Here is a 21,637-nt window from a genome sequence, read left to right on the forward strand (position 1 = left end):
GATTGAGCTTGCTGACAGTCCGCGACTTTGCACGTCCAGCCTTTGAGCAGCTGCGTGGATCGGTGATGACTCCCATAAATGCATTCCTTCGAAATCTAAACAAAAAGAATGAGCAATACCTACCATCTTCTCATCCTAACTGAGGTCCAGCACGTGGCTCCCAAAGGAAAATTAGGGAGAGGTCCATGTCGCATTTGCTACCGTGGGCTCGCGCAGCAACATTGTTCAAGTTGAGGGTGGCGGGCTTGTCGTGCAGAAAGAGCCATGTGGAGAGGAGCCTGGGATGTCCATCTACGTGGGAAGGCTAAGGACAACTTGACGTCTCTGGGCACCTGAGTCTAGCCAAAACTGCTATCCCCTGCCGCGGTCAGCATGCGGGTATGAAAGGAAGCATGAGCCACTGGTACTCCTCTGGCTTGCCCTCGAGACCTACAGGCCACCCTCGAGCTCAGGTCGTTGCCTTGTTCCCGCAAGGAAACAGAAGTCTCTGCACTCAGGGTCAGAGAAGGAGTCCTGGCCAGGCCAGGCTTCTATGTCATGTTCAGCTTGGGAGGTGGGATGTAGTTTACGTTTGCCCTGATGGTCAGGGGAAATCAAATGGGCCACCGTCCCACGGATTTGGGCGACGCTGTTGGCTCCTCCTTGGGTTGTGTCCTGCTTGTGTGTTGTGTGTGGAGAGGTTGGAAAATGCCTTAGGCAAATCCAGGGGACATCAAGCTACTTAGGTGAGGGGTGGATTCGTTTGGGTCCTGGTGGAGAGAGGAAGGCAAGGCGAGCGGGAAATACACGTGAGAGTGTTGGCTAAGCCCACAGGCTTACTGTTGGGTGGATAGATGGTCGGTGGACATAGGGTTCCCGGAACTCTTTTGGGATATCTTCAGGAGCATTTGGAGTCCCGTGTAGGGAAGGAATACAGGTGCACATTCATGGACCATCCCAACCTTTTCCTCTCCTTTCTCAATGTGCTTCACGGCGGGTCCTTGTTCCAGTGAATGGTGCCTTCACGGCACAGTATGGTGTCTTCTCACTGGGCCCGATTTGGAGCCGTTGGGATGTTTTGTCCCTGTGTGGCCTCCTTGCCCCTATGTTTAGGATGTTAAGGTGTTCCTTAGGACAGCCCAGCGTCATTGCTATATCCAGTCGGCATAGCATTCCCTGAGGTTTGGAGCTCTCCCCGGAGGTCTTTGGGCCCAACCATTCAGAAAGAAGCGAGTTGGCTGCCAAGGAAATGCTACAGGTTTAAGGGCTGGAGTGAAAGTGTGCTGCAGGGGTCATTTTGTCCTGCCGCCTTCTGGTGCTGCGAGCCTGTGATCTCCAGCATGCATGGCTTCAAGCCAGAGAAGTCATGCCGGTTCAAGGGTCCAGGATGTTGGAGGCGTTCCCTCATTGCACGGCTGTGGGTGACACGTTGGTTCTGGAGGACCTGGGTCTCATGGTTTCTCCAAGGTCTTGTCCTTGAAGGGAAGAAAGACAATGTGCAAGGTGCTACGATAAGATACCCAGTTGCTGCAAGGGTTTGCCCCGCCACTTTGGGCATTGGAATGGCTCCCTTGCCATTAGCTTTGGTTGTGGTCCTAGGAAGTTCCTCTGGCTTGGCAGGAGACCAGGAAGTATGCCTGCTGGTGAGTCTCCCTTGATCAGTCCAGGCGTTCCTCAGGTGCCCTTTGTCACGGGTCCCTACGAGCCGCTTTTGATGGAGGTCGTCATATTCGGCCAAGGGCCCTTCCCTTGTGGAAGATCTCTCCCCTTGAGGGTGTGTCCACTGTGTGGAATCATAAGTGCCAAGGGCGTGTTTGTTGCCAAAGAGGGCACTTGTTCTTAGGCTGAGGGGGCCCAGTGGTCCTGAGGGTGTCTCAGGGGATCAGGAAGACATCGTTTTGCTGTGATGCAGGGCAGATTGCTCAGGAGAGGAATTTCAGGGCCCGAGGCCAGGGTCTTGTTGGTCGGCGGCGCTCTTTGTCCTGATGGCCGCACGCTCTGTAGGCGCATGTGCCACGATGCTTTCACGTTTGGGTGCGTACACACAGGCAAGATGGACAGCAAATGAAATGTTGAGGAGAGATAGAACACACATCACTGGGTGGTATCGACCTTTCCCTCGCTGCGCCCGTGGACCCTCCTCAAGCCTGCGTGTGTTCTCTCACCCGAGCCAGGTGGAATGCCAGGGAAAGAATGCCAGCAGCAGCCTGGGGCCATCCGTATAATCCCTGATACCCGTTGAAAGGAGGACGGCGTGGCAAGGCCAGGCCAGGCGAAGGAGTCTCGGAGGGGTCCTGGCGTGCATTCCATGAGGATCCTGCTTTAACCCTTGTTGCGGTAAGCGACACTTCTTTGCTAAACCTAAAGGTTTGGTGACGGGAACGTGTGCACCGGGGCTACACCCTCACCTTCTGGTCTTTTCTCGGGGAACACGAGCTTAGATGCCCTGAGAACTGGCTGCATTTCCTGACCCATGGCTCGGCTCTGGCCACTTCTGTACGCTGATATGATTCAGCTCGCTGGCCATCCCTTGGTGGAATCTGCAACTTTGCATGTCCAACGTTTGAGCATGTGCTTCGATCGATGATGACTCCCACAAGTGCATTCCTTGGAAATCTGAACAAAATGAGTGAGAAATCCCTACCGTCTCCTCGTTGGAACTGAGGTCCAGCACGTGGCTCCCAAAAGGAAAGTAGGGAGAGGTTCACATTGCATTTGCGGCCGTGGGTGTCCACAGCCACGTTGTTCAAGTTGAGGGTTGTGGTCATCTCATGGGGAGAAGAGCCATTGGGAAAGGAGCCTGGGATGCCAATCCAGGCGGGAAGGCGTGGGACAGCGTGCCGTCTCTGGGTTCCTTGTTCTAGCCAGGACTGCTGTCCCCTGCCACGGTTCAGCATGCAGGTAGGAGAGGAAGCGTGCGCCATTGCTGGTTCTGCCACCTGCGCTTGAGTTCTACAGGCTGCCCCCACCGGCTGGTCATTGCCTTGTGGCCTCAAAGAAACAGAAGTCTGTAGGCTCAGGGTCAGAACAGGATTCCAGGCCTAGGGCAGGCTTCTTTGTCATGTTCTGCTTGGGAGACCATATGCAATTTAGGTTTCTCCTGATGAGGGGAGAAATCAAATGGGCCACTGTTCCTGGGAGTTTAGGCAATCTGATGGCTCCTCCGCGGGTTGTGTCCTGCTTGTGTGTGCTGTGTGAAGGGGCTGGAAAATGCCTTAGTCAAGCTTGGTCACGGCAAGCTTCCTTGGTGAGGGGTGGCTCTGGCATCTTGCCGTGACACGTTGGGATCCCGGTGGAGAGAGTTTAAGGTAAGGCGAGTGAAAGAGAGACGTGAGATGGCTGGCTAAGCCCACAGGTTTACTGGTGGGTGGATAGATCGACGGTGGCCATGGGGTTCCCGGAACACATTTGGGATTCCCTCAGGAGCATCTGGAGGCACGTGTAGGGAGAGAATACGGGAGCACATTTGTGGACTGTCCCGCCTCTTTCCTCTCCTTGGCCGATTTGCTTCATGGCGGGTCCTTGTCCAGCGAAAGGTTGCCTTCATGGCACAGTATGGTGTCTTCTCATGGGGGCCGATTTGGAGGCCTTGGGGTGTTTTGTCCCTGTCTGGCCACGTTCCCCCTGTGTTGAAGACGTGAAGGTGTTCCTGAGGACAGCCAAGCATCATTTCTCTACCCGGCCCACATAGCGTTCCCTGAGGATTGGAGCTCTACCAGGAGGTCATTGGGCGCAACCATGCAGAAACAAGGGAGTCGGCTGCCAAGGAAAGGCTACAGTGTTAAGGGCAGGAGAGGATGTGTGGCGTGGGTGTCATTTTTCCTGCCACCCGCTGGTGCGTCGAGACTGTGGTATCCGGCGAGCCTGGCCACAGGCCAGACAAGTCATACCGGTTCAAGTGTCTAGGCTGTTGTCTGGGTTCTCTCGTTGCATGGCTGTGGGTAACAAGTTGCTTGCAGAGTACCTGGGCCTCACGGTTTCCCCAATGTCACGTCACTGATGGTCCCAGAGTGTGAAAGTACCAGACACCACTGCAAGTTACACCATTGCTGCAAGGGTTTCCCCGCCGCGTTGAGCATCGGAATGGTTCCCATGCCATTAGCTTTGTGTGTGGGCCAAGGGTAGGTTGCCAGTCTTGGCAGCAGGCCAGGAAGTATGGCTACAGGTGAATCTCCATTGTTCAGTCCAGGAGTTCCTCTGGTGTGTTTTGTCACCGGTCCCTACAATCTGCTTTTGTGGGAGGTCGTCCCATTTGGCCAAGGGCCGTTCCCTTGTGGAAGATCTCAGGGACCACATTTCCCCTTGAGGGAGAGTCCACTGCGTGGAAGCGTATGCGCCAGGAGTGGTTTGGTTCCCCAGAGGGCAGTGGCTCTTACGCTGAGTAATCCCATTTCCCCTGAGGCTGTCTCAGCGGTTGAGGGTGACATCCCTATGCTGTGTCGGTGGGGAGGCGGCTCAGGCGGGGAAGTTCAAGGCCCATACCAGGGGTTTGATGGACGGCCGTGCTCTTTGTGTTGATGCCCGTGCACTCTGAAGGCATCCGTGCCACGAAGCATTCACGTTTGGCTGTGGACACACAGACATGATGGGCTGCAAATGAAATGTTGAGGGGAGATAGAGCGCACATCGCTGGGCGGTATCACCCTTTGCCTCTGTGCCCCCGTTCATTTTTCTCAAACATCCCTGTGTTCTGTCACACTGAGGCAGGTGGTGGAGTGCCCGGGAACAAACACCTGCAGCAGCATGGAGCCCTCTGTATAGTCCATGGTACCTGGAGAAGTGAGGACAGTGTGGCAAGTTGAGGCAAGTCGAGGCAAAAGAGTCTCAGAGTGATTTTGGCGTGAAGTACTTGAGGATCCTCGTAGGAACTTTGTGCTGGTGAGTGGAAATTCTTTGCAGAAACCTAGATGTTTGGCCACGGGGACTTGTGCCCTGAGACTACACCCTCACCTTCTTGGCTCTTCCAGTGGCACCCGAGATCCGATGCCATGATCCTTAGCTCCATTGGCAGCCCCGTGGGTCGGCTCTGGCCGCTCCTGACTGCTGACATGATTGAGATCGTTGGCTGCCCTGCGGTGGAGCCTGCAACTTTGAACGTGCAGCCTTTGAGCAGGTGGATTGATGATGACTCCCATAAATGCACTGCTTGGCACTCTGAATCAATGAATGGGTCTCAGGTTTCTCCGCAGTCATGTCACTGACGGGCCCGGGGGCGAAAATACAAGGCGCCAGGGCAAGTTACCCAGTTGCTGCAAGGGTTTGCCCTGCCAGTTTGGGCATTGGAATATCTCCAATGCCAATAGCTTTCTGTACGACCCAAGGGCATCGCCTCTGGCTTGACAAGGTTCCTGGTAGAAACCTTGTGGGGGTAAACGGAACTTCTTTGAAGAAACCTAGATGTTTGGCCACGGGGGCTTGTGCGGCGAGACTACACCGTCACATTCCGGGCGCTTCCTGGGGCACCCGAGCTCCGATGCCCAGAGACTTGGGTGCACTTTCTGCCCCGTGGCTCGAGTCTGGCCGCTCCCTACTGCTGAGAGGATTGAGCTTGCTGACAGTCCGCGACTTTGCACGTCCAGCCTTTGAGCAGCTGCGTGGATCGGTGATGACTCCCATAAATGCATTCCTTCGAAATCTAAACAAAATGAATGAGCAATACCTACCATCTTCTCATCCTAACTGAGGTCCAGCACGTGGCTCCCAAAGGAAAATTAGGGAGAGGTCCATGTCGCATTTGCTACCGTGGGCTCGCGCAGCAACATTGTTCAAGTTGAGGGTGGCGGGCTTGTCGTGCAGAAAGAGCCATGTGGAGAGGAGCCTGGGATGTCCATCTACGTGGGAAGGCTAAGGACAACTTGACGTCTCTGGGCACCTGAGTCTAGCCAAAACTGCTATCCCCTGCCGCGGTCAGCATGCGGGTATGAAAGGAAGCATGAGCCACTGGTACTCCTCTGGCTTGCCCTCGAGACCTACAGGCCACCCTCGAGCTCAGGTCGTTGCCTTGTTCCCGCAAGGAAACAGAAGTCTCTGCACTCAGGGTCAGAGAAGGAGTCCTGGCCAGGCCAGGCTTCTATGTCATGTTCAGCTTGGGAGGTGGGATGTAGTTTACGTTTGCCCTGATGGTCAGGGGAAATCAAATGGGCCACCGTCCCACGGATTTGGGCGACGCTGTTGGCTCCTCCTTGGGTTGTGTCCTGCTTGTGTGTTGTGTGTGGAGAGGTTGGAAAATGCCTTAGGCAAATCCAGGGGACATCAAGCTACTTAGGTGAGGGGTGGATTCGTTTGGGTCCTGGTGGAGAGAGGAAGGCAAGGCGAGCGGGAAATACACGTGAGAGTGTTGGCTAAGCCCACAGGCTTACTGTTGGGTGGATAGATGGTCGGTGGACATAGGGTTCCCGGAACTCTTTTGGGATATCTTCAGGAGCATTTGGAGTCCCGTGTAGGGAAGGAATACAGGTGCACATTCATGGACCATCCCAACCTTTTCCTCTCCTTTCTCAATGTGCTTCACGGCGGGTCCTTGTTCCAGTGAATGGTGCCTTCACGGCACAGTATGGTGTCTTCTCACTGGGCCCGATTTGGAGCCGTTGGGATGTTTTGTCCCTGTGTGGCCTCCTTGCCCCTATGTTTAGGATGTTAAGGTGTTCCTTAGGACAGCCCAGCGTCATTGCTATATCCAGTCGGCATAGCATTCCCTGAGGTTTGGAGCTCTCCCCGGAGGTCTTTGGGCCCAACCATGCAGAAAGAAGCGAGTTGGCTGCCAAGGAAATGCTACAGGTTTAAGGGCTGGAGTGAAAGTGTGCTGCAGGGGTCATTTTGTCCTGCCGCCTTCTGGTGCTGCGAGCCTGTGATCTCCAGCATGCATGGCTTCAAGCCAGAGAAGTCATGCCGGTTCAAGGGTCCAGGATGTTGGAGGCGTTCCCTCATTGCACGGTTGTGGGTGACACGTTGGTTCTGGAGGACCTGGGTCTCATGGTTTCTCCAAGGTCTTGTCCTTGAAGGGAAGAAAGACAATGTGCAAGGTGCTACGATAAGATACCCAGTTGCTGCAAGGGTTTGCCCCGCCACTTTGGGCATTGGAATGGCTCCCTTGCCATTAGCTTTGGTTGTGGTCCTAGGAAGTTCCTCTGGCTTGGCAGGAGACCAGGAAGTATGCCTGCTGGTGAGTCTCCCTTGATCAGTCCAGGCGTTCCTCAGGTGCCCTTTGTCACGGGTCCCTACGAGCCGCTTTTGATGGAGGTCGTCATATTCGGCCAAGGGCCCTTCCCTTGTGGAAGATCTCTCCCCTTGAGGGTGTGTCCACTGTGTGGAATCATAAGTGCCAAGGGCGTGTTTGTTGCCAAAGAGGGCACTTGTTCTTAGGCTGAGGGGGCCCAGTGGTCCTGAGGGTGTCTCAGGGGATCAGGAAGACATCGTTTTGCTGTGATGCAGGGCAGATTGCTCAGGAGAGGAATTTCAGGGCCCGAGGCCAGGGTCTTGTTGGTCGGCGGCGCTCTTTGTCCTGATGGCCGCACGCTCTGTAGGCGCATGTGCCACGATGCTTTCACGTTTGGGTGCGTACACACAGGCAAGATGGACAGCAAATGAAATGTTGAGGAGAGATAGAACACACATCCCTGGGTGGTATCGACGTTTCCCTCGCTGCGCCCGTGGACCCTCCTCAAGCCTGCGTGTGTTCTCTCACCCGAGCCAGGTGGAATGCCAGGGAAAGAATGCCAGCAGCAGCCTGGGGCCATCCGTATAATCCCTGATACCCGTTGAAAGGAGGACGGCGTGGCAAGGCCAGGCCAGGCAAAGGAGTCTCGGAGGGGTCCTGGCGTGCATTCCATGAGGATCCTGCTTTAACCCTTGTTGCGGTAAGCGACACTTATTTGCTAAACCTAAAGGTTTTGCGACGGGAACGTGTGCACCGGGGATACACCCTCACCTTCTGGTCTTTTCTCGGGGAACACGAGCTTAGATGCCCTGAGAACTGGCTGCATTTCCTGACCCATGGCTCGGCTCTGGCCACTTCTGTACGCTGATATGATTCAGCTCGCTGGCCATCCCATAGTGGAATCTGCAACTTTGCATGTCCAACGTTTGAGCATGTGCTTCGATCGATGATGACTCCCACAAGTGCATTCCTTGGAAATCTGAACAAAATGAGTGAGAAATCCCTACCGTCTCCTCGTTGGAACTGAGTCCAGCACGTGGCTCCCAAAAGGAAAGTAGGGAGAGGTTCACATTGCATTTGCGGCCGTGGGTGTCCACAGCCACGTTGTTCAAGTTGAGGGTTGTGGTCATCTCATGGGGAGAAGAGCCATTGGGAAAGGAGCCTGGGATGCCAATCCAGGCGGGAAGGCGTGGGACAGCGTGCCGTCTCTGGGTTCCTTGTTCTAGCCAGGACTGCTGTCCCCTGCCACGGTTCAGCATGCAGGTAGGAGAGGAAGCGTGCGCCATTGCTGGTTCTGCCACCTGCGCTTGAGTTCTACAGGCTGCCCCCACCGGCTGGTCATTGCCTTGTGGCCTCAAAGAAACAGAAGTCTGTAGGCTCAGGGTCAGAACAGGATTCCAGGCCTAGGGCAGGCTTCTTTGTCATGTTCTGCTTGGGAGACCATATGCAATTTAGGTTTCTCCTGATGAGGGGAGAAATCAAATGGGCCACTGTTCCTGGGAGTTTAGGCAATCTGATGGCTCCTCCGCGGGTTGTGTCCTGCTTGTGTGTGCTGTGTGAAGGGGCTGGAAAATGCCTTAGTCAAGCTTGGTCACGGCAAGCTTCCTTGGTGAGGGGTGGCTCTGGCATCTTGCCGTGACACGTTGGGATCCCGGTGGAGAGAGTTTAAGGTAAGGCGAGTGAAAGAGAGACGTGAGATGGCTGGCTAAGCCCACAGGTTTACTGGTGGGTGGATAGATCGACGGTGGCCATGGGGTTCCCGGAACACATTTGGGATTCCCTCAGGAGCATCTGGAGGCACGTGTAGGGAGAGAATACAGGAGCACATTTGTGGACTGTCCCGCCTCTTTCCTCTCCTTGGCCGATTTGCTTCATGGCGGGTCCTTGTCCAGCGAAAGGTTGCCTTCATGGCACAGTATGGTGTCTTCTCATGGGGGCCGATTTGGAGGCCTTGGGGTGTTTTGTCCCTGTCTGGCCACGTTCCCCCTGTGTTGAAGACGTGAAGGTGTTCCTGAGGACAGCCAAGCATCATTTCTCTACCCGGCCCACATAGCGTTCCCTGAGGATTGGAGCTCTACCAGGAGGTCATTGGGCGCAACCATGCAGAAACAAGGGAGTCGGCTGCCAAGGAAAGGCTACAGTGTTAAGGGCAGGAGAGGATGTGTGGCGTGGGTGTCATTTTTCCTGCCACCCGCTGGTGCGTCGAGACTGTGGTATCCGGCGAGCCTGGCCACAGGCCAGACAAGTCATACCGGTTCAAGTGTCTAGGCTGTTGTCTGGGTTCTCTCGTTGCATGGCTGTGGGTAACAAGTTGCTTGCAGAGTACCTGGGCCTCACGGTTTCCCCAATGTCACGTCACTGATGGTCCCAGAGTGTGAAAGTACCAGACACCACTGCAAGTTACACCATTGCTGCAAGGGTTTCCCCGCCGCGTTGAGCATCGGAATGGTTCCCATGCCATTAGCTTTGTGTGTGGGCCAAGGGTAGGTTGCCAGTCTTGGCAGCAGGCCAGGAAGTATGGCTACAGGTGAATCTCCATTGTTCAGTCCAGGAGTTCCTCTGGTGTGTTTTGTCACCGGTCCCTACAATCTGCTTTTGTGGGAGGTCGTCCCATTTGGCCAAGGGCCGTTCCCTTGTGGAAGATCTCAGGGACCACATTTCCCCTTGAGGGAGAGTCCACTGCGTGGAAGCGTATGCGCCAGGAGTGGTTTGGTTCCCCAGAGGGCAGTGGCTCTTACGCTGAGTAATCCCATTTCCCCTGAGGCTGTCTCAGCGGTTGAGGGTGACATCCCTATGCTGTGTCGGTGGGGAGGCGGCTCAGGCGGGGAAGTTCAAGGCCCATACCAGGGGTTTGATGGACGGCCGTGCTCTTTGTGTTGATGCCCGTGCACTCTGAAGGCATCCGTGCCACGAAGCATTCACGTTTGGCTGTGGACACACAGACATGATGGGCTGCAAATGAAATGTTGAGGGGAGATAGAGCGCACATCGCTGGGCGGTATCACCCTTTGCCTCTGTGCCCCCGTTCACTTTTCTCAAACATCCCTGTGTTCTGTCACACTGAGGCAGGTGGTGGAGTGCCCGGGAACAAACACCTGCAGCAGCATGGAGCCCTCTGTATAGTCCATGGTACCTGGAGAAGTGAGGACAGTGTGGCAAGTTGAGGCAAGTCGAGGCAAAAGAGTCTCAGAGTGATTTTGGCGTGAAGTACTTGAGGATCCTCGTAGGAACTTTGTGCTGGTGAGTGGAAATTCTTTGCAGAAACCTAGATGTTTGGCCACGGGGACTTGTGCCCTGAGACTACACCCTCACCTTCTTGGCTCTTCCAGTGGCACCCGAGATCCGATGCCATGATCCTTAGCTCCATTGGCAGCCCCGTGGGTCGGCTCTGGCCGCTCCTGACTGCTGACATGATTGAGATCGTTGGCTGCCCTGCGGTGGAGCCTGCAACTTTGAACGTGCAGCCTTTGAGCAGGTGGATTGATGATGACTCCCATAAATGCACTGCTTGGCACTCTGAACCAATGAATGGGTCTCAGGTTTCTCCACAGTCATGTCACTGACGGGCCCGGGGGCGAAAATACAAGGCGCCAGGGCAAGTTACCCAGTTGCTGCAAGGGTTTGCCCTGCCAGTTTGGGCATTGGAATATCTCCAATGCCAATAGCTTTCTGTACGACCCAAGGGCATCGCCTCTGGCTTGACAAGGTTCCTGGTAGAAACCTTGTGGGGGTAAACGGAACTTCTTTGAAGAAACCTAGATGTTTGGCCACGGGGGCTTGTGCGGCGAGACTACACCGTCACATTCCGGGCGCTTCCTGGGGCACCCGAGCTCCGATGCCCAGAGACTTGGGTGCACTTTCTGCCCCGTGGCTCGAGTCTGGCCGCTCCCTACTGCTGAGAGGATTGAGCTTGCTGACAGTCCGCGACTTTGCACGTCCAGCCTTTGAGCAGCTGCGTGGATCGGTGATGACTCCCATAAATGCATTCCTTCGAAATCTAAACAAAATGAATGAGCAATACCTACCATCTTCTCATCCTAACTGAGGTCCAGCACGTGGCTCCCAAAGGAAAATTAGGGAGAGGTCCATGTCGCATTTGCTACCGTGGGCTCGCGCAGCAACATTGTTCAAGTTGAGGGTGGCGGGCTTGTCGTGCAGAAAGAGCCATGTGGAGAGGAGCCTGGGATGTCCATCTACGTGGGAAGGCTAAGGACAACTTGACGTCTCTGGGCACCTGAGTCTAGCCAAAACTGCTATCCCCTGCCGCGGTCAGCATGCGGGTATGAAAGGAAGCATGAGCCACTGGTACTCCTCTGGCTTGCCCTCGAGACCTACAGGCCACCCTCGAGCTCAGGTCGTTGCCTTGTTCCCGCAAGGAAACAGAAGTCTCTGCACTCAGGGTCAGAGAAGGAGTCCTGGCCAGGCCAGGCTTCTATGTCATGTTCAGCTTGGGAGGTGGGATGTAGTTTACGTTTGCCCTGATGGTCAGGGGAAATCAAATGGGCCACCGTCCCACGGATTTGGGCGACGCTGTTGGCTCCTCCTTGGGTTGTGTCCTGCTTGTGTGTTGTGTGTGGAGAGGTTGGAAAATGCCTTAGGCAAATCCAGGGGACATCAAGCTACTTAGGTGAGGGGTGGATTCGTTTGGGTCCTGGTGGAGAGAGGAAGGCAAGGCGAGCGGGAAATACACGTGAGAGTGTTGGCTAAGCCCACAGGCTTACTGTTGGGTGGATAGATGGTCGGTGGACATAGGGTTCCCGGAACTCTTTTGGGATATCTTCAGGAGCATTTGGAGTCCCGTGTAGGGAAGGAATACAGGTGCACATTCATGGACCATCCCAACCTTTTCCTCTCCTTTCTCAATGTGCTTCACGGCGGGTCCTTGTTCCAGTGAATGGTGCCTTCACGGCACAGTATGGTGTCTTCTCACTGGGCCCGATTTGGAGCCGTTGGGATGTTTTGTCCCTGTGTGGCCTCCTTGCCCCTATGTTTAGGATGTTAAGGTGTTCCTTAGGACAGCCCAGCGTCATTGCTATATCCAGTCGGCATAGCATTCCCTGAGGTTTGGAGCTCTCCCCGGAGGTCTTTGGGCCCAACCATGCAGAAAGAAGCGAGTTGGCTGCCAAGGAAATGCTACAGGTTTAAGGGCTGGAGTGAAAGTGTGCTGCAGGGGTCATTTTGTCCTGCCGCCTTCTGGTGCTGCGAGCCTGTGATCTCCAGCATGCATGGCTTCAAGCCAGAGAAGTCATGCCGGTTCAAGGGTCCAGGATGTTGGAGGCGTTCCCTCATTGCACGGTTGTGGGTGACACGTTGGTTCTGGAGGACCTGGGTCTCATGGTTTCTCCAAGGTCTTGTCCTTGAAGGGAAGAAAGACAATGTGCAAGGTGCTACGATAAGATACCCAGTTGCTGCAAGGGTTTGCCCCGCCACTTTGGGCATTGGAATGGCTCCCTTGCCATTAGCTTTGGTTGTGGTCCTAGGAAGTTCCTCTGGCTTGGCAGGAGACCAGGAAGTATGCCTGCTGGTGAGTCTCCCTTGATCAGTCCAGGCGTTCCTCAGGTGCCCTTTGTCACGGGTCCCTACGAGCCGCTTTTGATGGAGGTCGTCATATTCGGCCAAGGGCCCTTCCCTTGTGGAAGATCTCTCCCCTTGAGGGTGTGTCCACTGTGTGGAATCATAAGTGCCAAGGGCGTGTTTGTTGCCAAAGAGGGCACTTGTTCTTAGGCTGAGGGGGCCCAGTGGTCCTGAGGGTGTCTCAGGGGATCAGGAAGACATCGTTTTGCTGTGATGCAGGGCAGATTGCTCAGGAGAGGAATTTCAGGGCCCGAGGCCAGGGTCTTGTTGGTCGGCGGCGCTCTTTGTCCTGATGGCCGCACGCTCTGTAGGCGCATGTGCCACGATGCTTTCACGTTTGGGTGCGTACACACAGGCAAGATGGACAGCAAATGAAATGTTGAGGAGAGATAGAACACACATCCCTGGGTGGTATCGACCTTTCCCTCGCTGCGCCCGTGGACCCTCCTCAAGCCTGCGTGTGTTCTCTCACCCGAGCCAGGTGGAATGCCAGGGAAAGAATGCCAGCAGCAGCCTGGGGCCATCCGTATAATCCCTGATACCCGTTGAAAGGAGGACGGCGTGGCAAGGCCAGGCCAGGCGAAGGAGTCTCGGAGGGGTCCTGGCGTGCATTCCATGAGGATCCTGCTTTAACCCTTGTTGCGGTAAGCGACACTTATTTGCTAAACCTAAAGGTTTTGCGACGGGAACGTGTGCACCGGGGCTACACCCTCACCTTCTGGTCTTTTCTCGGGGAACACGAGCTTAGATGCCCTGAGAACTGGCTGCATTTCCTGACCCATGGCTCGGCTCTGGCCACTTCTGTACGCTGATATGATTCAGCTCGCTGGCCATCCCATAGTGGAATCTGCAACTTTGCATGTCCAACGTTTGAGCATGTGCTTCGATCGATGATGACTCCCACAAGTGCATTCCTTGGAAATCTGAACAAAATGAGTGAGAAATCCCTACCGTCTCCTCGTTGGAACTGAGGTCCAGCACGTGGCTCCCAAAAGGAAAGTAGGGAGAGGTTCACATTGCATTTGCGGCCGTGGGTGTCCACAGCCACGTTGTTCAAGTTGAGGGTTGTGGTCATCTCATGGGGAGAAGAGCCATTGGGAAAGGAGCCTGGGATGCCAATCCAGGCGGGAAGGCGTGGGACAGCGTGCCGTCTCTGGGTTCCTTGTTCTAGCCAGGACTGCTGTCCCCTGCCACGGTTCAGCATGCAGGTAGGAGAGGAAGCGTGCGCCATTGCTGGTTCTGCCACCTGCGCTTGAGTTCTACAGGCTGCCCCCACCGGCTGGTCATTGCCTTGTGGCCTCAAAGAAACAGAAGTCTGTAGGCTCAGGGTCAGAACAGGATTCCAGGCCTAGGGCAGGCTTCTTTGTCATGTTCTGCTTGGGAGACCATATGCAATTTAGGTTTCTCCTGATGAGGGGAGAAATCAAATGGGCCACTGTTCCTGAGAGTTTAGGCAATCTGATGGCTCCTCCGCGGGTTGTGTCCTGCTTGTGTGTGCTGTGTGAAGGGGCTGGAAAATGCCTTAGTCAAGCTTGGTCACGGCAAGCTTCCTTGGTGAGGGGTGGCTCTGGCATCTTGCCGTGACACGTTGGGATCCCGGTGGAGAGAGTTTAAGGTAAGGCGAGTGAAAGAGAGACGTGAGATGGCTGGCTAAGCCCACAGGTTTACTGGTGGGTGGATAGATCGACGGTGGCCATGGGGTTCCCGGAACACATTTGGGATTCCCTCAGGAGCATCTGGAGGCACGTGTAGGGAGAGAATACGGGAGCACATTTGTGGACTGTCCCGCCTCTTTCCTCTCCTTGGCCGATTTGCTTCATGGCGGGTCCTTGTCCAGCGAAAGGTTGCCTTCATGGCACAGTATGGTGTCTTCTCATGGGGGCCGATTTGGAGGCCTTGGGGTGTTTTGTCCCTGTCTGGCCACGTTCCCCCTGTGTTGAAGACGTGAAGGTGTTCCTGAGGACAGCCAAGCATCATTTCTCTACCCGGCCCACATAGCGTTCCCTGAGGATTGGAGCTCTACCAGGAGGTCATTGGGCGCAACCATGCAGAAACAAGGGAGTCGGCTGCCAAGGAAAGGCTACAGTTTTAAGGGCAGGAGAGGATGTGTGGCGTGGGTGTCATTTTTCCTGCCACCCGCTGGTGCGTCGAGACTGTGGTATCCGGCGAGCCTGGCCACAGGCCAGACAAGTCATACCGGTTCAAGTGTCTAGGCTGTTGTCTGGGTTCTCTCGTTGCATGGCTGTGGGTAACAAGTTGCTTGCAGAGTACCTGGGCCTCACGGTTTCCCCAATGTCACGTCACTGATGGTCCCAGAGTGTGAAAGTACCAGACACCACTGCAAGTTACACCATTGCTGCAAGGGTTTCCCCGCCGCGTTGAGCATCGGAATGGTTCCCATGCCATTAGCTTTGTGTGTGGGCCAAGGGTAGGTTGCCAGTCTTGGCAGCAGGCCAGGAAGTATGGCTACAGGTGAATCTCCATTGTTCAGTCCAGGAGTTCCTCTGGTGTGTTTTGTCACCGGTCCCTACAATCTGCTTTTGTGGGAGGTCGTCCCATTTGGCCAAGGGCCGTTCCCTTGTGGAAGATCTCAGGGACCACATTTCCCCTTGAGGGAGAGTCCACTGCGTGGAAGCGTATGCGCCAGGAGTGGTTTGGTTCCCCAGAGGGCAGTGGCTCTTACGCTGAGTAATCCCATTTCCCCTGAGGCTGTCTCAGCGGTTGAGGGTGACATCCCTATGCTGTGTCGGTGGGGAGGCGGCTCAGGCGGGGAAGTTCAAGGCCCATACCAGGGGTTTGATGGACGGCCGTGCTCTTTGTGTTGATGCCCGTGCACTCTGAAGGCATCCGTGCCACGAAGCATTCACGTTTGGCTGTGGACACACAGACATGATGGGCTGCAAATGAAATGTTGAGGGGAGATAGAGCGCACATCGCTGGGCGGTATCACCCTTTGCCTCTGTGCCCCCGTTCACTTTTCTCAAACATCCCTGTGTTCTGTCACACTGAGGCAGGTGGTGGAGTGCCCGGGAACAAACACCTGCAGCAGCATGGAGCCCTCTGTATAGTCCATGGTACCTGGAGAAGTGAGGACAGTGTGGCAAGTTGAGGCAAGTCGAGGCAAAAGAGTCTCAGAGTGATTTTGGCGTGAAGTACTTGAGGATCCTCGTAGGAACTTTGTGCTGGTGAGTGGAAATTCTTTGCAGAAACCTAGATGTTTGGCCACGGGGACTTGTGCCCTGAGACTACACCCTCACCTTCTTGGCTCTTCCAGTGGCACCCGAGATCCGATGCCATGATCCTTAGCTCCATTGGCAGCCCCGTGGGTCGGCTCTGGCCGCTCCTGACTGCTGACATGATTGAGATCGATGGCTGCCCTGCGGTGGAGCCTGCAACTTTGAACGTGCAGCCTTTGAGCAGGTGGATTGATGATGACTCCCATAAATGCACTGCTTGGCACTCTGAACCAATGAATGGGTCTCAGGTTTCTCCACAGTCATGTCACTGACGGGCCCGGGGGCGAAAATACAAGGCGCCAGGGCAAGTTACCCAGTTGCTGCAAGGGTTTGCCCTGCCAGTTTGGGCATTGGAATATCTCCAATGCCAATAGCTTTCTGTACGACCCAAGGGCATCGCCTCTGGCTTGACAAGGTTCCTGGTAGAAACCTTGTGGGGGTAAACGGAACTTCTTTGAAGAAACCTAGATGTTTGGCCACGGGGGCTTGTGTGGCGAGACTACACCGTCACATTCCGGGCGCTTCCTGGGGCACCCGAGCTCCGATGCCCAGAGACTTGGGTGCACTTTCTGCCCCGTGGCTCGAGTCTGGCCGCTCCCTACTGCTGAGAGGATTGAGCTTGCTGACAGTCCACGACTTTGCACGTCCAGCCTTTGAGCAGCTGCGTGGATCGGTGATGACTCCCATAAATGCATTCCTTCGAAATCTAAACAAAATGAATGAGCAATACCTACCATCTTCTCATCCTAACTGAGGTCCAGCACGTGGCTCCCAAAGGAAAATTAGGGAGAGGTCCATGTCGCATTTGCTACCGTGGGCTCGCGCAGCAACATTGTTCAAGTTGAGGGTGGCGGGCTTGTCGTGCAGAAAGAGCCATGTGGAGAGGAGCCTGGGATGTCCATCTACGTGGGAAGGCTAAGGACAACTTGACGTCTCTGGGCACCTGAGTCTAGCCAAAACTGCTATCCCCTGCCGCGGTCAGCATGCGGGTATGAAAGGAAGCATGAGCCACTGGTACTCCTCTGGCTTGCCCTCGAGACCTACAGGCCACCCTCGAGCTCAGGTCGTTGCCTTGTTCCCGCAAGGAAACAGAAGTCTCTGCACTCAGGGTCAGAGAAGGAGTCCTGGCCAGGCCAGGCTTCTATGTCATGTTCAGCTTGGGAGGTGGGATGTAGTTTACGTTTGCCCTGATGGTCAGGGGAAATCAAATGGGCCACCGTCCCACGGATTTGGGCGACGCTGTTGGCTCCTCCTTGGGTTGTGTCCTGCTTGTGTGTTGTGTGTGGAGAGGTTGGAAAATGCCTTAGGCAAATCCAGGGGACATCAAGCTACTTAGGTGAGGGGTGGATTCGTTTGGGTCCTGGTGGAGAGAGGAAGGCAAGGCGAGCGGGAAATACACGTGAGAGTGTTGACTAAGCCCACAGGCTTACTGTTGGGTGGATAGATGGTCGGTGGACATAGGGTTCCCGGAACTCTTTTGGGATATCTTCAGGAGCATTTGGAGTCCCGTGTAGGGAAGGAATACAGGTGCACATTCATGGACCATCCCAACCTTTTCCTCTCCTTTCTCAATGTGCTTCACGGCGGGTCCTTGTTCCAGTGAATGGTGCCTTCACGGCACAGTATGGTGTCTTCTCACTGGGCCCGATTTGGAGCCGTTGGGATGTTTTGTCCCTGTGTGGCCTCCTTGCCCCTATGTTTAGGATGTTAAGGTGTTCCTTAGGACAGCCCAGCGTCATTGCTATATCCAGTCGGCATAGCATTCCCTGAGGTTTGGAGCTCTCCCCGGAGGTCTTTGGGCCCAACCATGCAGAAAGAAGCGAGTTGGCTGCCAAGGAAATGCTACAGGTTTAAGGGCTGGAGTGAAAGTGTGCTGCAGGGGTCATTTTGTCCTGCCGCCTTCTGGTGCTGCGAGCCTGTGATCTCCAGCATGCATGGCTTCAAGCCAGAGAAGTCATGCCGGTTCAAGGGTCCAGGATGTTGGAGGCGTTCCCTCATTGCACGGTTGTGGGTGACACGTTGGTTCTGGAGGACCTGGGTCTCATGGTTTCTCCAAGGTCTTGTCCTTGAAGGGAAGAAAGACAATGTGCAAGGTGCTACGATAAGATACCCAGTTGCTGCAAGGGTTTGCCCCGCCACTTTGGGCATTGGAATGGCTCCCTTGCCATTAGCTTTGGTTGTGGTCCTAGGAAGTTCCTCTGGCTTGGCAGGAGACCAGGAAGTATGCCTGCTGGTGAGTCTCCCTTGATCAGTCCAGGCGTTCCTCAGGTGCCCTTTGTCACGGGTCCCTACGAGCCGCTTTTGATGGAGGTCGTCATATTCGGCCAAGGGCCCTTCCCTTGTGGAAGATCTCTCCCCTTGAGGGTGTGTCCACTGTGTGGAATCATAAGTGCCAAGGGCGTGTTTGTTGCCAAAGAGGGCACTTGTTCTTAGGCTGAGGGGGCCCAGTGGTCCTGAGGGTGTCTCAGGGGATCAGGAAGACATCGTTTTGCTGTGATGCAGGGCAGATTGCTCAGGAGAGGAATTTCAGGGCCCGAGGCCAGGGTCTTGTTGGTCGGCGGCGCTCTTTGTCCTGATGGCCGCACGCTCTGTAGGCGCATGTGCCACGATGCTTTCACGTTTGGGTGCGTACACACAGGCAAGATGGACAGCAAATGAAATGTTGAGGAGAGATAGAACACACATCCCTGGGTGGTATCGACCTTTCCCTCGCTGCGCCCGTGGACCCTCCTCAAGCCTGCGTGTGTTCTCTCACCCGAGCCAGGTGGAATGCCAGGGAAAGAATGCCAGCAGCAGCCTGGGGCCATCCGTATAATCCCTGATACCCGTTGAAAGGAGGACGGCGTGGCAAGGCCAGGCCAGGCGAAGGAGTCTCGGAGGGGTCCTGGCGTGCATTCCATGAGGATCCTGCTTTAACCCTTGTTGCGGTAAGCGACACTTATTTGCTAAACCTAAAGGTTTTGCGACGGGAACGTGTGCACCGGGGCTACACCCTCACCTTCTGGTCTTTTCTCGGGGAACACGAGCTTAGATGCCCTGAGAACTGGCTGCATTTCCTGACCCATGGCTCGGCTCTGGCCACTTCTGTACGCTGATATGATTCAGCTCGCTGGCCATCCCATAGTGGAATCTGCAACTTTGCATGTCCAACGTTTGAGCATGTGCTTCGATCGATGATGACTCCCACAAGTGCATTCCTTGGAAATCTGAACAAAATGAGTGAGAAATCCCTACCGTCTCCTCGTTGGAACTGAGGTCCAGCACGTGGCTCCCAAAAGGAAAGTAGGGAGAGGTTCACATTGCATTTGCGGCCGTGGGTGTCCACAGCCACGTTGTTCAGGTTGAGGGTTGTGGTCATCTCATGGGGAGAAGAGCCATTGGGAAAGGAGCCTGGGATGCCAATCCAGGCGGGAAGGCGTGGGACAGCGTGCCGTCTCTGGGTTCCTTGTTCTAGCCAGGACTGCTGTCCCCTGCCACGGTTCAGCATGCAGGTAGGAGAGGAAGCGTGCGCCATTGCTGGTTCTGCCACCTGCGCTTGAGTTCTACAGGCTGCCCCCACCGGCTGGTCATTGCCTTGTGGCCTCAAAGAAACAGAAGTCTGTAGGCTCAGGGTCAGAACAGGATTCCAGGCCTAGGGCAGGCTTCTTTGTCATGTTCTGCTTGGGAGACCATATGCAATTTAGGTTTCTCCTGATGAGGGGAGAAATCAAATGGGCCACTGTTCCTGGGAGTTTAGGCAATCTGATGGCTCCTCCGCGGGTTGTGTCCTGCTTGTGTGTGCTGTGTGAAGGGGCTGGAAAATGCCTTAGTCAAGCTTGGTCACGGCAAGCTTCCTTGGTGAGGGGTGGCTCTGGCATCTTGCCGTGACACGTTGGGATCCCGGTGGAGAGAGTTTAAGGTAAGGCGAGTGAAAGAGAGACGTGAGATGGCTGGCTAAGCCCACAGGTTTACTGGTGGGTGGATAGATCGACGGTGGCCATGGGGTTCCCGGAACACATTTGGGATTCCCTCAGGAGCATCTGGAGGCACGTGTAGGGAGAGAATACGGGAGCACATTTGTGGACTGTCCCGCCTCTTTCCTCTCCTTGGCCGATTTGCTTCATGGCGGGTCCTTGTCCAGCGAAAGGTTGCCTTCATGGCACAGTATGGTGTCTTCTCATGGGGGCCGATTTGGAGGCCTTGGGGTGTTTTGTCCCTGTCTGGCCACGTTCCCCCTGTGTTGAAGACGTGAAGGTGTTCCTGAGGACAGCCAAGCATCATTTCTCTACCCGGCCCACATAGCGTTCCCTGAGGATTGGAGCTCTACCAGGAGGTCATTGGGCGCAACCATGCAGAAACAAGGGAGTCGGCTGCCAAGGAAAGGCTACAGTGTTAAGGGCAGGAGAGGATGTGTGGCGTGGGTGTCATTTTTCCTGCCACCCGCTGGTGCGTCGAGACTGTGGTATCCGGCGAGCCTGGCCACAGGCCAGACAAGTCATACCGGTTCAAGTGTCTAGGCTGTTGTCTGGGTTCTCTCGTTGCATGGCTGTGGGTAACAAGTTGCTTGCAGAGTACCTGGGCCTCACGGTTTCCCCAATGTCACGTCACTGATGGTCCCAGAGTGTGAAAGTACCAGACACCACTGCAAGTTACACCATTGCTGCAAGGGTTTCCCCGCCGCGTTGAGCATCGGAATGGTTCCCATGCCATTAGCTTTGTGTGTGGGCCAAGGGTAGGTTGCCAGTCTTGGCAGCAGGCCAGGAAGTATGGCTACAGGTGAATCTCCATTGTTCAGTCCAGGAGTTCCTCTGGTGTGTTTTGTCACCGGTCCCTACAATCTGCTTTTGTGGGAGGTCGTCCCATTTGGCCAAGGGCCGTTCCCTTGTGGAAGATCTCAGGGACCACATTTCCCCTTGAGGGAGAGTCCACTGCGTGGAAGCGTATGCGCCAGGAGTGGTTTGGTTCCCCAGAGGGCAGTGGCTCTTACGCTGAGTAATCCCATTTCCCCTGAGGCTGTCTCAGCGGTTGAGGGTGACATCCCTATGCTGTGTCGGTGGGGAGGCGGCTCAGGCGGGGAAGTTCAAGGCCCATACCAGGGGTTTGATGGACGGCCGTGCTCTTTGTGTTGATGCCCGTGCACTCTGAAGGCATCCGTGCCACGAAGCATTCACGTTTGGCTGTGGACACACAGACATGATGGGCTGCAAATGAAATGTTGAGGGGAGATAGAGCGCACATCGCTGGGCGGTATCACCCTTTGCCTCTGTGCCCCCGTTCACTTTTCTCAAACATCCCTGTGTTCTGTCACACTGAGGCAGGTGGTGGAGTGCCCGGGAACAAACACCTGCAGCAGCATGGAGCCCTCTGTATAGTCCATGGTACCTGGAGAAGTGAGGACAGTGTGGCAAGTTGAGGCAAGTCGAGGCAAAAGAGTCTCAGAGTGATTTTGGCGTGAAGTACTTGAGGATCCTCGTAGGAACTTTGTGCTGGTGAGTGGAAATTCTTTGCAGAAACCTAGATGTTTGGCCACGGGGACTTGTGCCCTGAGACTACACCCTCACCTTCTTGGCTCTTCCAGTGGCACCCGAGATCCGATGCCATGATCCTTAGCTCCATTGGCAGCCCCGTGGGTCGGCTCTGGCCGCTCCTGACTGCTGACATGATTGAGATCGTTGGCTGCCCTGCGGTGGAGCCTGCAACTTTGAACGTGCAG

The 21,637-nt window shown here is 55.2% G+C and overlaps 8 non-coding genes across 8 annotated transcripts; all 8 read left to right on the forward strand.

The window, feature by feature from the left end:
• Positions 1-56: 56 nt before the first annotated feature.
• On the forward strand, positions 57-148 carry LOC137750319 (small nucleolar RNA SNORD116). Its single transcript, XR_011070421.1, has one exon. It is a non-coding gene; the product is annotated as a small nucleolar RNA SNORD116 (small nucleolar RNA).
• A 2,408-nt stretch (positions 149-2,556) lies between these two features.
• On the forward strand, positions 2,557-2,648 carry LOC137753946 (small nucleolar RNA SNORD116). The gene has a single exon (XR_011071645.1). It is a non-coding gene; the product is annotated as a small nucleolar RNA SNORD116 (small nucleolar RNA).
• Positions 2,649-5,575: 2,927 nt separating this feature from the next.
• LOC137777841 (small nucleolar RNA SNORD116) lies at positions 5,576-5,667 on the forward strand. The gene has a single exon (XR_011076648.1). It is a non-coding gene; the product is annotated as a small nucleolar RNA SNORD116 (small nucleolar RNA).
• A 2,408-nt stretch (positions 5,668-8,075) lies between these two features.
• On the forward strand, positions 8,076-8,167 carry LOC137776922 (small nucleolar RNA SNORD116). Its single transcript, XR_011076356.1, has one exon. It is a non-coding gene; the product is annotated as a small nucleolar RNA SNORD116 (small nucleolar RNA).
• A 2,926-nt stretch (positions 8,168-11,093) lies between these two features.
• Positions 11,094-11,185, forward strand: LOC137777853 (small nucleolar RNA SNORD116). The gene has a single exon (XR_011076652.1). It is a non-coding gene; the product is annotated as a small nucleolar RNA SNORD116 (small nucleolar RNA).
• Positions 11,186-13,593: 2,408 nt separating this feature from the next.
• On the forward strand, positions 13,594-13,685 carry LOC137753950 (small nucleolar RNA SNORD116). The gene has a single exon (XR_011071646.1). It is a non-coding gene; the product is annotated as a small nucleolar RNA SNORD116 (small nucleolar RNA).
• Positions 13,686-16,612: 2,927 nt separating this feature from the next.
• LOC137777856 (small nucleolar RNA SNORD116) lies at positions 16,613-16,704 on the forward strand. Its single transcript, XR_011076654.1, has one exon. It is a non-coding gene; the product is annotated as a small nucleolar RNA SNORD116 (small nucleolar RNA).
• Positions 16,705-19,112: 2,408 nt separating this feature from the next.
• Positions 19,113-19,204, forward strand: LOC137753953 (small nucleolar RNA SNORD116). The gene has a single exon (XR_011071647.1). It is a non-coding gene; the product is annotated as a small nucleolar RNA SNORD116 (small nucleolar RNA).
• Positions 19,205-21,637: the final 2,433 nt, after the last annotated feature.

This window comes from Eschrichtius robustus, chromosome 1, assembly GCF_028021215.1.
Source record: "Eschrichtius robustus isolate mEscRob2 chromosome 1, mEscRob2.pri, whole genome shotgun sequence".
NCBI classification, from domain to species: domain Eukaryota; kingdom Metazoa; phylum Chordata; class Mammalia; order Artiodactyla; family Eschrichtiidae; genus Eschrichtius; species Eschrichtius robustus.